This window comes from Syngnathoides biaculeatus, chromosome 22, assembly GCF_019802595.1.
Source record: "Syngnathoides biaculeatus isolate LvHL_M chromosome 22, ASM1980259v1, whole genome shotgun sequence".
Lineage (NCBI taxonomy): Eukaryota > Metazoa > Chordata > Actinopteri > Syngnathiformes > Syngnathidae > Syngnathoides > Syngnathoides biaculeatus.
The window spans coordinates 14452261-14466407 of record NC_084661.1 but is presented as its reverse complement, the minus strand read 5'-3'; the positions used below and the strand labels follow the sequence as shown (position 1 = coordinate 14466407).

General features: G+C 41.8%; 1 protein-coding gene across 10 annotated transcripts in view; it reads right to left on the bottom strand.

The window, feature by feature from the left end:
- The window catches only part of nrg3b (neuregulin 3b), a 243155-nt gene that overhangs the window by 212378 nt on the left and 16630 nt on the right, over window positions 1-14147 (bottom strand). For all 10 annotated transcript variants that reach the window (XR_009793668.1, XR_009793670.1, XR_009793669.1 and 7 more), the window contains 2 exons: window positions 8524-8644; window positions 4812-4865 (listed from right to left, as the gene is read on the bottom strand). The gene's annotated coding sequence lies outside the window, so the exon portion shown is untranslated. The remainder of the gene's footprint in view (window positions 1-4811; window positions 4866-8523; window positions 8645-14147) is intronic.

Below are 14147 nucleotides of genomic sequence, written 5' to 3'. Positions count from 1 at the left end.
AAACAACACCGTACTGACAGTGAAGCACTCTGGTGGCAGCATCCCGCCTGGAGGCTGTTTACAGGGCTCAGTTTATTTTTACATGCCGTCTAAAAAAAAATTATATGTATATATAGAAACTAAAACTTTTTTATGTAAAAGAAAAAAAATAGAGAGATATTTTTTGGGGGGGTTGTGCAAGTTGGAGGTCACAATGTCTTTTCATTCAATCACAAAAACCTCGCTTTTGATCCAGGGGTGTGTAGACTTTGTATCCGCCGCAGAGGTGATAAAGCCACGTTGGCACTGGCTGCTATTGGTCACTTGATGAGAAGTTCAAGACGGCTGAATAATAGAATAATACGGCGCGCAGCCGGGCTCCCAGTGCAACCCAGCCTAACCTAGTTGAGTTTTCCTCATGTAGGTCAGGCCTCATGCAAAAAAGATTGCGTCTCATTCCCGGCCCTCGCGGATCCAAACACGAGCAAGAGTGGAAAAACATTCGTGGGAGCTCATGAATAGGTAGCCCGCCTTGAACCGTTAATGAGGTTTACTCACATGGCAGAACCTAAAAGCAACACACACGGTCGGCCGTTTTACATTATTCATCCCTTCGGGGAGCCAAAGTACACCCAATAACCATTTTTGACACCATGTTCCAGTCCTCGTTAGCTCATTTTTAATTCCAATTCATTGTTTGTTTTATTCATGTTTGCGCCTAACGATGGACACACCACTGAGATTTTGACCTAGATGGCTTGATTTGGGCTTACTTTACAGATTTGGTCTCAAATAGTGCATGGCTTGGTACTTTTGAGTGTCACGGAGTCCAGGCATTCACAAAATACGGCGAGTATGTGTGAAAACTTTGGGTTTTTTTTTTTTTTTTTTGGTCAATTTTATTTGGTTTGAATGTAAATGAACTAATTACTGGAGATTGTGTTAGTTAGCGAGCTAGCTAGCAACATAGACTTTGGTTCGTTGGTTCATTTGTACGTTTGTTTGTTAAAATATAAACAGAACTTGTAATTTTGTCAGTGTCGGTTGGGTCAAATGTTGGCTTCTAACTGGTTGGTTGGTTGGTTAGATAACTAGCTAGTTTGATATTTAACTAGTTTACACAGCATCCTGTTACATAGCTATCAAACTACACGGTAGTTAAGCTAGTTAGATTCAGGTCTAGCTTGCATCCTGCACGTCAAATTTAAAAAAAGACATACAGAAAGCGCCGACCAAACGTCTGACACATCGCAGAGAACGTGCGCTCGTTCTTCCTCTCATCTGGACAGCTTTGTCGATTGCGCGGCAGAGAACATTTGCTGAAAAAGCACAAGAGGAGGCGTCTCGTCCACTGAGGCGCCTCCAAAGCGCCGAGGACGTGACATTGAAACAACACAGACAGTCGTCGAAGTGGCACGCGAGCTCGTCCCCGAGTGGAGACGGCCTCCTACGGCTCTTTTGTTGTCCCACTCGCTTATTTCACTTCAAGTGTCAGCGGCTGTTCAAAGCCAGAAGGGAGAAGGTGGGAGAAGGACGGGGAAGGGGGGGGGGGCGACGTTATGGTGACTCGGACGGTTCCGTCGGTAGAATCACAGAGGACAACATTAGTGGCACTCCACAGGAAGACTTTGTGAATACTAATGAGCAAGCAAGATTGCTATCTTGGGTATTCGGTAGCTTTGTTCTAAAGCGGACAAATGACTGCACTCACTGAACTCAACTTATTGAAAACAGCACAAGACACAGTACAAGATAATGGCAGCGAGTGCACCCGTTGCCTGGTTGGCTACAAGCTAATGTGATATATAATTGGAAAAATGTTAGCTTAGTTAGTTCGCTAGTTAGGTCCAAATGTAAAGATTTTGATTGCGAAACAACCTGGCTTGTTGTGCAACTTTTTACAATCATCATGGTATTACTATACCTGACTGATTTTAAACCTCTTCAAGTTCTGCTCGCTTTTATTCTTTTTACTTCAGTACAGTGTACTGTTTTTAGTCTTCTTGTGTCATTTTGAGTTGTCTTATATGACTGATGTGAGCTAAACCACGTCGTACCAGATCAGTCACAAGGACCGTGAACCGCCAGGGATTCTAATGAACTGACGTTATCGTCCTTCCACACTTCCCAAAAGTTACGAGATCCAAGTGCAGTCCAGTCCATCTGCTGCCAGTCACTTTAAAAACAAACTTCCTCTTGAGTGGTCTCGAGCGAGAACCCACCCCTCGCTCGGATCTAGCTAAGGATGGCGAATTCGCAACCGCCCGAGCGCCGGCGTGATAAAGGCATTTATCAATTTAGCGGCTGCAAGGTCTTATCGGCGCACCTTGGGTCCATATTACGTTATAAGCTGTTAAATTGAAAGCGCCGCCGTGCCAGCTCGGTGGCCCTTCTCTCCTTCAGGATGTACTTCCAGCTGTGCTGATACCGCAGAGGGAAATATATTTTTATGTCTCTTTCCTTGAAACAATTACCTGAATTATTTGCTTTCTTTTTATTATTTGCTCCTCGGGCGCTGGACTGCGTTCGGAAATGTCACGACGCGCTTTTGAAAAATGATTTCTCCCACTGCTTGTGTGGCAACACATTTGTGATTTCTTTTTTTTTTTTTTTTTTTTTTTTGGCAGGCATGTTTCCAACCTAACATGGAAAAACTCTCCGTCGTCGTCTCAACTAGTCAGACCGTTTTGGTATCCTAATACTTCTGCAAAATATATTTTATTACAATAAAAGAAAAATGATTCGTCTTTCTAGATGCTCACTTAGTTGAAGGCGCCTCATATTTTGAGCCAAATTATGCCAGAATTTATGACTTTGACAATCTTTTGGTTGGTCAGATTTTGATCTCTGCATTATGTTGCCAGTTCTCCACATATTTGGGGAAAAAAATGCAATTTGGATGTATGTAATCATTTTTTAAAAATGAGGAAAAAAAAGTATGCCTATATTTGTTGAACCTTTGTTTTTGTCATACATTACATTTTGAAATAAATCACCCACAAAAATGAGTACATTGGATTATTTTTAACTTTTTTTGTTTTTTTACATCATTTTCAACAGTCGAGAGATCAATTTGTCGTGGATTTAGGAAAAAATATATATTTATATAGATCTTGTTTTGGACGCAAATAGTTGTCAGAACACGTTCTCAACATTGCGTATTTCACTTTTCCTCCGCAAATCTGTTCTGTATCGACTCCAAACGTCTTAGTCATTTGATATTTAATAGCTCAATTTGAGTGGTGATGGATGCCAAATTGGTATTAAAAAAAAAAAATAAAAAACAATCCAAAAAAAGTTCCTAAATGGTTTGGCGTATTTGTAAATCCAGCAGTTCTACGTGCGCGCAACAAGCAAACAGGCCGTTATTGTCGTTTTACTGGAAGACATACATCACAACTTGTACTGTCATGTTTAAAGTTTAAAAAAAAAAAAAAAAGAGGTAGTTTCCACTACGGAATAAAGCGCCGCCGACAAACGCCAAATGGCAGGGAGGCAGCAAAGCGGCGCATCCAACACGAGCAGGTGCGCGGCGCCACTGAGCTTTGCTTGGCAGCGCGTTTTTCCTTTTTCATTTTTTTGGAAGCTCCATGTAAACACAATGTTGACCATGTGGATTTTTTTAAATAGGGGAATAAAAATAGAACATACCGGGAAGGTGCCAGTGCTGTCGCTCTCTCGAGCTGATCCGCAAACAACTCTGTACTGTTATTATCGTCGCCAAACAAATTAGGGCAGGCGAGTTTACACTCCCGCCATATTGATTTAAGTTATGCTAGCCCCTCAGCGGCGTTTCCCATTGGCCGTTAGCATTTAGCTAGCGGGCTTTTTATTGGAATATTACACGATGTACCTCGACGCACTGCTCTGATTCTGTGCGTCAGAAAAAGGAATTCGCACAAACAAAGTCACGGACGGCGCCGAGAGTAGGCCGCGTGTCACTTTTATGCCATATCTTCATCTGATCAAATGCAGCCGAACGCGGAGCAAGTGTCATCTGCTGAACTGGCGCTCGCTCTTTTTTTTTTTTTTGTGCAGCCTTTTGATTTATACACTCGCAGCGACACTACAGTGGGGCCTTATCTTTTATCAAAACCAGATAAGACTTCTCGTAGCAGTCAGCAGCTCGTGAAGTTAAAAAAAAAAAAGAAAAAAAAAAAGATAAATAACTGAAAAGCATCTGACTTTCAGGCTCCCAAATGTCACATCCCCTTAAGTTCATTAGTCAGTCTTGTTGCGTTGGAGTGATGTCTCCCCCCCTACACCCCCCAAACAAGCACAGATTGCTCTGATAAAAATGAATCAACGCTGGTGAATCCACCCCCAGGAGAAAAGGAGGGGGGTACTTTTTTTTTTTTTTTTTTAAAACCAGACATTCATTTAAAATTGATGCCGGATGAAAACTGTATATCTTGGAACCGAATTAAAGGAAAGAAAACAGATGCAGTGCAACTTAATGAATCGCACGAGTGACTCCCAACTCCTGGGAAATGATCCAATTTCCCTTAATTGGTCCAAAAATTATTAGCTACTTACTGCAAATAATGTATCTGTTCAACTATCCATCTATGCCAGCAACGTTTAGTGACAGACAGAACTATTAAATCCTCTGACTAGATGTCAAAAGGTAAATTAACCTTTTGCCACTCGCGCAAGAGAATAATTGCATTGTTCAAAAAGACAGACCCAGATTTTTTTTACATTAATTACATTTGAGACTAAATTGAGACGAGAGCATTATATGTAAAACATTGAAAAAAAAAAAAGTAATACACTGAAATTCCAATGCACTCATTTTTAGCTTGTTAAAAGTGAGGGGGGAAAAAAATTACCGTCACTTGTCTGCGGTCTCCATGAAACAGCGTCGCTGGAGGAACTTGTATTGTCTGCAAAGTAAAATATATAATCATAAATATATATAGAATATATAAAGATCAAAATAATACTAAACATAAAATATATACTAAAAAATAAATATGAAAATTGACTGTTACTAGAAGCAAGCCGAAAGAAACTTACTTTTACTGTTACTAGAAGCTAATAGTAGCAATGTAAAGCCTACGTTAGCCAAGGCTGCTACGTTGCTAGCACAACATTCGTAATGTAGTTTTTCTATTATACTGTTATCGGTTGCTTTTATTTTATTTTCATTCACAGTCAGTTAAAAATAAAGTGATAAATGTACCCGACGAGCAGAAATATTGCTCACTCTGGGTCGCTTCAGAGTCCTCGCAGTTGCTTGACGTTCCTTCACTGCTTGTTTGCTAGTCTCATAACCAGTTGCCAGTTTCAACAAATATAGGGGGAAAAAAAGTGTTGTTTTTTTTTTTTTTTTTAATTGCAACACCCCCCCCCCCCCCCCTGAAAGTGATAACGGCGTTCTAGTAGCGTAGTGTACCGGACTTTCCGGCCTATAAGCCACGACTTTTTTCCACACGCTTTCAACCCTGCGGTGATGTGGGGGGGGTAAAAATCTTGTGTTTCAATGTTGGCTCTTGCAGCTTTTACACAGCTGTATGTACGTACCAAATGGTATTTCCTTTACAAATGTACTGGGTGAGGCTTATAACCAGAGGCGCTCTGTAGGCCGGGAATTACGGCACATCTACTATGTATGCGCAGCGTGTGCAGAGAGGTCTTAGAGGAGCTGCACAGCATCAATATCTATCCACCACCAGAGTGCAAAAACAACATGGAGTGTTTTACCGGAGAACAAACTGCAAAGTATAGATGGCAGACTTGTGAAAATAAATTACTGTTTGGACGTCGTTTGATAAATGATTCACTCCACTCAAATTGTTTTCCATACAGATGAATATTTGCGCTTCACAGAGTTGACTCTTCCATTGAAAAATCACCCCCAATACATAAATAAATAAACAAGAATGAATTGCAAATGTTCAGAAGCTGACCTCCAATATAAAGCTTGGAATGTCAAGCGAGGAATTTATGGCGAGGCACGAGTCGCACCCACAGGTTTTGTACAGACACGGCGGAATCGTACAGTATGCAATTCGGGTTGAGATTGCTTTTTTTCTTTGGCATTCTTGCAAAGCTGATTTCACGAGAAGCAGAAAAGTCTCAACTTTACATGAACTGTAATAAAGCGGTAATGGTGTTCATTCTTATTCCAAAATGGAGTTTTGCCTAATCTGTAGCTGAGGAAATAAATGGATTTTATGTGCAGGAACGCAGTGAACACCAGGGGTGTGAAAACTTTTGCGCTCAAGGGACATATATGATTTTTTTTTTTTTTTTTTTTAATTCGGAGATGGAAAAAAAAATACATGTATAATATGTAAAAATATATTTGAGTCATAAAATAACTCATTTACTTAAATGTTCTTGGTATTTTTTTTATTATAAGATTGCATACAGAAAAGCTAATTAAGTGTATATTTTTTTCATTTAAACCGATTTAAATTTTACAGATTATATACACTATATACGGTGTGTATATATATATTTAATACAAAAATAGCTAGTTAAATGCTTGTTTTTTTACTAGAATTATGAAATTCGTTTTTAAACAATCAAAAAATACATTTTATTCAAGCAATTACAGAAAAAAAAGATGAATACAATTGTTGCTAATGTAAGTTGAAAAACAAGGTTGGATCTCTATGCATCGAGTAACGACTCCTACCGTGTAATAACGGTTGGAGTTTGAATTTGATTCATTTTTCGCCATGAACAACACTGACACTTTGCTGAAATCAAAAATATTTCAGTAACAAAAATAAGACAAAAATATCCAATTTTTTCTGCAAACTTAAAACCACAACAGCGATTTACGGGCCCTGAGAAAAGGTTAAGGCTAGCTGACCAAACGTGTTCAGAGTTTTCCGAATTCCGAAACTGCGAAGGCGTCTGAATGCGATTGGATGAGCGAAAAAAAAAAATTTACGCCATCGTTTAATCGGCGTCGACTACAAAAAGTCCTTCTACACTTACTTAAGGAAGTTTTTGTGACTCCCACACTTTGACCCAAAAGATTGTTTTGCGCATTTCTTGTCTCTTATGGGAAACATTTCAGTTTAATTATGCAAATGCAGTGCTGCGGAACGGATTGTGTTCAGCCGCGGAGATTCCGGCGTGGACGCTTGTACTTGTGTGACAGCGCAAATGTATAATGCACTTGTTGAGCGTCCCTCGAGAACAAGATGCCACGAGCGCCGAGGCCCCTAAACAGTCCGTGTTTCAGAGTAAGTGAGCTAATGAGCGTCTATAAGCAAAACTAGCCATTAAGTTCGCAGCGCTAAGTCTCCTGCGCTACCTGCGTCGCCTCCATTAGTTGACAGCACGAAAGGAAACGAGACACCCCCAAAATGGATAATTCATGGCGGGGAGTTGGTGTGCCACATTCGCTCATTCTTGTTTAACTTTGCATGGTTGAGTTTGCGGCTCACGCCAAGTCTCGCTGCTCGCATTCAAAAAAAGTTAAGGCTTGAAAATCTGGGAGGGGATACATGCTAATGTGGAGGCCAGTAAGTGCGTTACTTGGAACTGAAGCTCCCTCTAGTGGTACAGAAACGGATTACCGAATTAAATGCTGAAATTGTCAAGGCGTTACACTGAGAAAAAAAATAAATAAATACTTCAAATTTTGGGATACATACTAATGTGTGAAGCCAGTAAGTGTTTTACGTGGAGCTAAAGCTCCCTCTAGTGGTACACAAACGGATTACCGAATTAAATGCTGAAATTCTCATGGCGTTACAGTAACTTTGGAGAGAAAAAAAATACAGGACAGTTTTATTCCATTTTTATGTACATTTCTTTTTTTCAATCAGCATTGTACATTTCTTCTCCCTTGGTATACTTTAAAAAAAAAAAGAATTAAATTGGGCTCAGGTCTATTTAATCATGAGAATACACCAAATCCCCCCCCCCACAAAAAAAAATACAGAAATAAATTTACATTCACGGACAAAAACGACCACCACGCAGATGCTCAAAAGAAAATTTTAATGTTTTTTTTAAATACCATTCATCAATTAATTGAAAAAAATATTAATTCGCCAGATTATTCGGTTATTAAAAGGACTTGTGGTGCAAGTATTTATCCATTTCTCAAACTACTCTCTTTGGTATGGTAACTAAGATATCTTGACTTGCAACATAACATTATTATTTTATTTTATTAAAATAAAAAAAATTTATTTCATTTTTTTTTCCATGCACACAATCACACCTAGGGGTTATTATATATATGTATATATATATATATATATACACTCTTATTTTTTGTTAGTTTTTTGGGAAATGCTATATGAAAAAAAAATGTCTTTGTGGCACCAGAAATTAATTTTAAGAAAAAGCCAGAAGACTCTAATGCGGTTTAGTAATCACGTGATATCCCGGCCAAACGCTAAAAGAGTTAACTAATCATATTCTTGCTCTCGTGTCCCGAGATGATTCTGACTCGGTTGACTTCCCGGGCTACTTTTTATGTTTGCTTTTATTTTTATTTACGGCGCTCACGTGACGCCATAACGTGCAGGCACCGTGACCGAGAGCGTTGTAAAAATGGGTTTGTCATACCTTAAAGCCAGCCGCTGTGGAGACATCTCATTTAATCAGTCAAAGCCATCCATCAGAGCGCGGCGGGCGCCACGCCATTTTTCAAAGTTAGAAGTCGGAAGGGTCGGGAGGCGGAGGGGAGCTGGAAAACAGCATAAACAATTCAAGTCGCATTAGCACGCTACGATGGAAACTCATAAGAGGCGGAATTTTGCTTGAGTGGCCACGTTTAGCATTTTGATGGGTTTATTTTGTCCCCAATTCAGCAAGTGCTAAGACTGTTTGTTAGTGGTTTTCTTTTTGTTTGTTTTAAATTGCCCCCCCCAGCTTGTCTGATAAATTAAAGTTCATGACAAAAAGTTAAAATGTTGAAAAACAGAACACTTTTTTTTTTTTTTTTTTTAAATCAGGGGTGGGGGGAGAAAACAATTTAAATGAAACGAGATTTCACACTGTTTGAAAGATGGGGGGGGGGATCATCAAAAGCACCGTTAATTTCATTTTTCATTTCCACTGTATTTTAAAATTTTCATTTTAACTTGTGAAAATTAAGGGGAAGTTTATGGTATGTGCAATATGTGCAACCACACAGAGCAACACTACCCCTGCCTCATGACCCACCATCTTCTAAAAAAAAAAAAAAAAAATATATATATATATATATATATATATATGCATTGGTTTTCTCTTATGAATGTAAAATGCAGGATTTTCTATCCCCTCATACAGAAAGATTCTGTCCATAAAACAAAGTGAACATTTATCCAATTCAAGGAATCCAGCTATTTTCTTGGCCGCTTATCCTCACGAGGGTCGTGGGGAGTGCCGGAGCCTATCCCAGCTTCAACGGAGCGGGGTACACCCTGAACTGGTTGCCAGCCAATTGCAGGGCACATTGAGACAAACACCCCCACACAAGCAATCACACCTACGCGCAATTTGGAGTGTCCAATTAATGTTGCATGTTTTTTGGGATGTGGGAGGAAAACCGGAGCGCCTGGAGAAAACCCACGCAGGCACCGGGGCCGGGATTGAACCGGGGACCTCAGAACTGTGACACCAACCCTTTACCAGCTGACCCACCGTGCCGCCAATTCAAGGAATGTTAAACCAAAACCTGTGAGCATTGGATCCCCCATCACTAAAGAGTGGCAACTGCATATACATGCCACAAGATGGCAGTAAAGCACATTTTTACACATCGCTATGGTCTGATTAAATGAAGATCCTCCCCTCATTTCAAAACTACGCCACAGGAAGGCGCCACAGTCATTTTCAGAAGAGACAAGATATTGAACGGTGCGAAAGACTTTAGAAGTTCTCAATTATGAGGGGGGAAAAAAAATAATTTGACGACCTCTATAACGCATGCCGTCATAATTGAGTGGCGATGCAGTGGCCCCCGCCACACATCTGCCGCGTACGTTCCGCTGAATGACGCCCTCGCCGCCGCTCCCCGACCATCAATCTGCAGAAGACGTGTTTGCAAATGACGTCTCCTCTGACGGGGAGACGGCCCGATTGTTTCCGCGGCTTATTTGCCGTGACGAAAAGGCGCCGCGGTGAAGCCCCTTTTCAAGCCACGTTCGAGGCAAAATATACGAGCGAATTGGGCTCAGTCGCAATTACAGTTCAGAGTTCACTGCCTGCGCTGTTTGCATCAATTATATCGCTCGTTTAAGGCCGTTAAAAACAGCGATGTGCATCTCGGTCCTAATGACGCTGAACTAGTACGCTACTGTAATCGCCAAGCAATTAGCGCTTCGATTAGATCGCCAAGCTTGTGCATTTACAAAGAAACTTACAGTCATGTGCTTGCTTCCATTTCACATTTTGATACATCCACGCAATAAAAACAAAAACATTTTTATGCGTTTTTGCATATAAAAACCATCACTTTAAAACACAGAGAGTAGAGCCTGAGTTCTCGACCACAATCCGTTCTCGAAGGGGGCACGAAAACCGAATCGACCGCCGCTCGCATTCTGTGATTTCCGGGGTTTTTTTTTTTTTTTTTTTCGGCGGGTGGGAATTCACAACAGAGCGCGTCGTGGGTCAGCGCGTCTGGCCGCGCGTGTTCTTTTATTTCCGGTTTTTGTCGGGAGCGTCGAGCACTGATGTTTGTTCGAAAATGGAAGCAAAAAAAAAAAAAAAAATTTCCTTCGAAAACCGATTTGTTCGAGAACGGGGACTGTATTGTGCTATGAAAAACAATTAGGGCCGCTTCATTCTGTGGCACACACTTTGGCCACCTGGGGGCAGTATAGGAGACAGGAAGATATACTGTACTGGGGGGGTTCGGTTCCTCGGAACGGCAGTCGTTCTTCGCAGAGGATGAGGAATATATTCATGCGCCTATTGTGATTGGGTCTGTTTACATAATCCCTTGCTTAGAGGTGCCTGAAGCAATTTAACATTTACTAATTACATCTGACAAACTGAGTCACTGATGGTGTAGTGGTACACATGCCTGCCTTTGGTGCAGGTAGCGTGGGATCGATTCCTATCTGCCCTGCGACTGACTGGCGACCAGTTCAGGGTGTAGTCCTCCTTTCGCCTGAAGCGAGCTGGGATAGGCTCCAGCTTTCCCGCAACCCTTGTGAGGATAAGCGGCAGGGATGACATGACATCTGCCAAACTCCCACTTTGGCGTGTATCGGCCAGCTATCGCTACCCAGGATCGGGATTCGCCCATCCCTACTTTCGAGGCTTTGACGCCATCTTGGAGAACTTCAGGTGAGTTTTAGGTGAATTTGTGAATAATCCAATACAATAATTGTCCGTAGGTGTGCATGTGACTGAACGGTTGTTTGGCTATTCCCGTCTCGTGATTGGCTGATGACCAGTTGTGGGTGTATTCTGGCTCTCGCTCAAAGTCAGCCGGGATAGGCTCCACCTCACCTTTCAGTTGCGACTCAGATGAGGCTAACCAGTGGAACAAATGGATGAATAACAACATGAGCATATCATATAACATAAACTCTGCAGACGAGTTAGCGTTTTAATTATTTAGCACGACTGTCCTTGTCCGTCTCCATGGCTGCGATCCGTTTGGACCACGCTGGGAGTTTTGCGCGCGCCGATTTAACGGAATGGCGTTTGAAAACGTTCCCCCGCAGCCATGCAAATATCGGAAGTCAATTAATAATTACGCGTCAGCCGGGGGGGGGGGGGGGGTTTAAAAAGGCATTGCGAGTCCCGCTCGCTAAGGGAATAAGCGGTCCGTTTCGGCGCCGAGCCGCCGTTTGCCCTTGTGTGTCATATTACGCCGTCTTATCGCGTCAAGGATAATTGGAAGTGTGGGAGGGAATACCAAGCGGGGATAGCGAGGGCGGCGGAGGCGAAAAACAAACCCAAAGCGAGGGACGCTGTTCCGAAGTGACACGCTTTTATGTGATCTCCATTGTTGGTGCCTTCAAGGACAAATATTTCATTTGACTGCAGGTGGAGGATAAGATTAAAAAAAAAAAAAAGACAAAAAGATGTCAATTCCTGTCCCCTGTGATTTGTACACCACCAAGAGCAGATAAGTGGAAAGCTACGCGAGCTCGTCTCGCTCAAGACAACCTTGAGATATGAATTGGATTCGACAATCATCTTTCCCCGCCGCAATTAGAGAAATTCTACTCTTCTGTTCCAGCCTCGCAAAAATTACAATTTAAAATCAAATTCAAAAATAAATAGCACTCGATATTTTTGTCATGCAGAGAATTATTTTTTGTCATTTTTTAGAATTCAATTCAACGTGCATTGTGCTGCTCCTTCTGTTATAAAGTGAAATGCAATGCAGTTCCATTTGTGCCATATTTTTTTGCCGCCCTCCGCCTCACCTTTAATATTTAAAGTTCATCTTCTAGCATAACTTTTGCATATCTAAATGTTTAATCTTACAACAGTTGCGATGTATCACTAAGATACTTCCTTGACACCAATTACGACCTTCGTAATGGCCAGTGCTTTGGCATCTTAAGGCTTTTACCAAAAAAAAACAAAAACAAAAAAAAGCCTTTTCGGGCTTTTGAAGCGAACAGAACAAAATGGACTATCCATGGTTTCCCAAAATGCAAGGATACGATCGATTTTGACTTGACTCCAAGAAAACCGATCAGTTCAGGCATTTCCAATAGTCTCCTGTTCACCGTTTTCGCCCAATCTTCAGTGATGGTCCTCATCTTTTCCGTACCGCTTCTGATAAATTTAACTGGAGGGGGGGGGGGGGACTTGAGCGGCTTTTGAGCGGCATGCGACACGAAGCTAGCAAATAGCGACTGAGGTCAAACGAATAAATGTCACTTAGTGCGGCTTCATCAAGCGCTTCCGTCAATAGAAATATTCGTCAAACATTCCCCTAATTGACACACGGTGGGAGGAAAGAAAAAAAAAAAGTAGCAAGGAGGCGCATTGCTTTCGACAGCCGGCCGACACGAGACGGCTGAGGTCCAGTCAGTAAGTTTCCAGCACCAGAGTGCTGACATTTTTCAATAAATAATATGCAAGCTGGAGCACGTCTTGCCTCACGGTCTTGAGGTTTTGGGTTTCCTCCCGCGTGGAGTTCAACAACTGACTGGGTTTTCCTCGTCTTTTAGAATGCAAAAAACTCACTATAAACTGCTGTATCACTGCCAAGATTTCGGGTGGGGGGGGGGGCGGATTTTTCACCTTTATGGGACCAGCGGATTTGATGCGGCAATGAGCTGGCATGAATGATGCATGATGTGCAATTTTAGATTTTAGGGAACAAGAAGAAGAAGCAGTTAGACCACCACTCGGATATTTGATCTGTATGCATTTGTAAATTAGCCTTACATGACTTTCAAGAAAAGGCGATGGCGTCACGACTTCACCCACTCCGTGGCTCAACACCGACCCCTGGTGGTGGCGTATTGCACCATGCAAACGTTTATTTCAGCAATAAATGCGGTTAGGGTTAGGGTTAACCCTAACCCTAACCCTACCCTAACCCTAACCCTAGAAGATGCAACTTGAATGTGACTTCAATCATGTTACTCGACCCCCCCCCCCAAAAAAAATAATGCAGTAATCCAGTTTCCTTATCAAGATGCGATCTGTCCCTAAAGTGAGTCCACATAATTTCCCTTGTGGAGGCTCAGACTTCAACTGGGGCCTGGTGACGATTATTATTTTGAACTTTTATCCAACTCCAATTAAAAAAAAAAAAAAAAAAGATGCTAATCAGATCACGTGTTCTCCAGGGAGAGCATTCGCGTATTATTGTCCGGGCCGCATCATCATCATCATCATCATGCACTCATTGTCTACCAGAAATGGAAATTAATTCGGGAGGTTGAACTTGTCCAGGAGCCGTTTTTAAAAATAACACCGCGAGCGGATGAGGGGCGTTGACGGCGCTCTCCGGAGTAATAGACGCGTGGGAGGCTCCGGTGGGATGCGCGGCGCGGGAAATGACCCACATCGTGTAAGCGAGCGCCGGGAAGAAGGCAATAAAAAGGGGAAAAAATGAGGGGGCGCTGAGCGGAACAAAAAGCCGCAAGGTGCCAGGTTACGGATATTATAACGACTGGTATCCTACACGCATAAAATGAAGTGTTTTTAAAATGTATGCGGATATTGGAGGCCTTAAAAAAAATCCGCTATATATATATATATATATATATATATATATA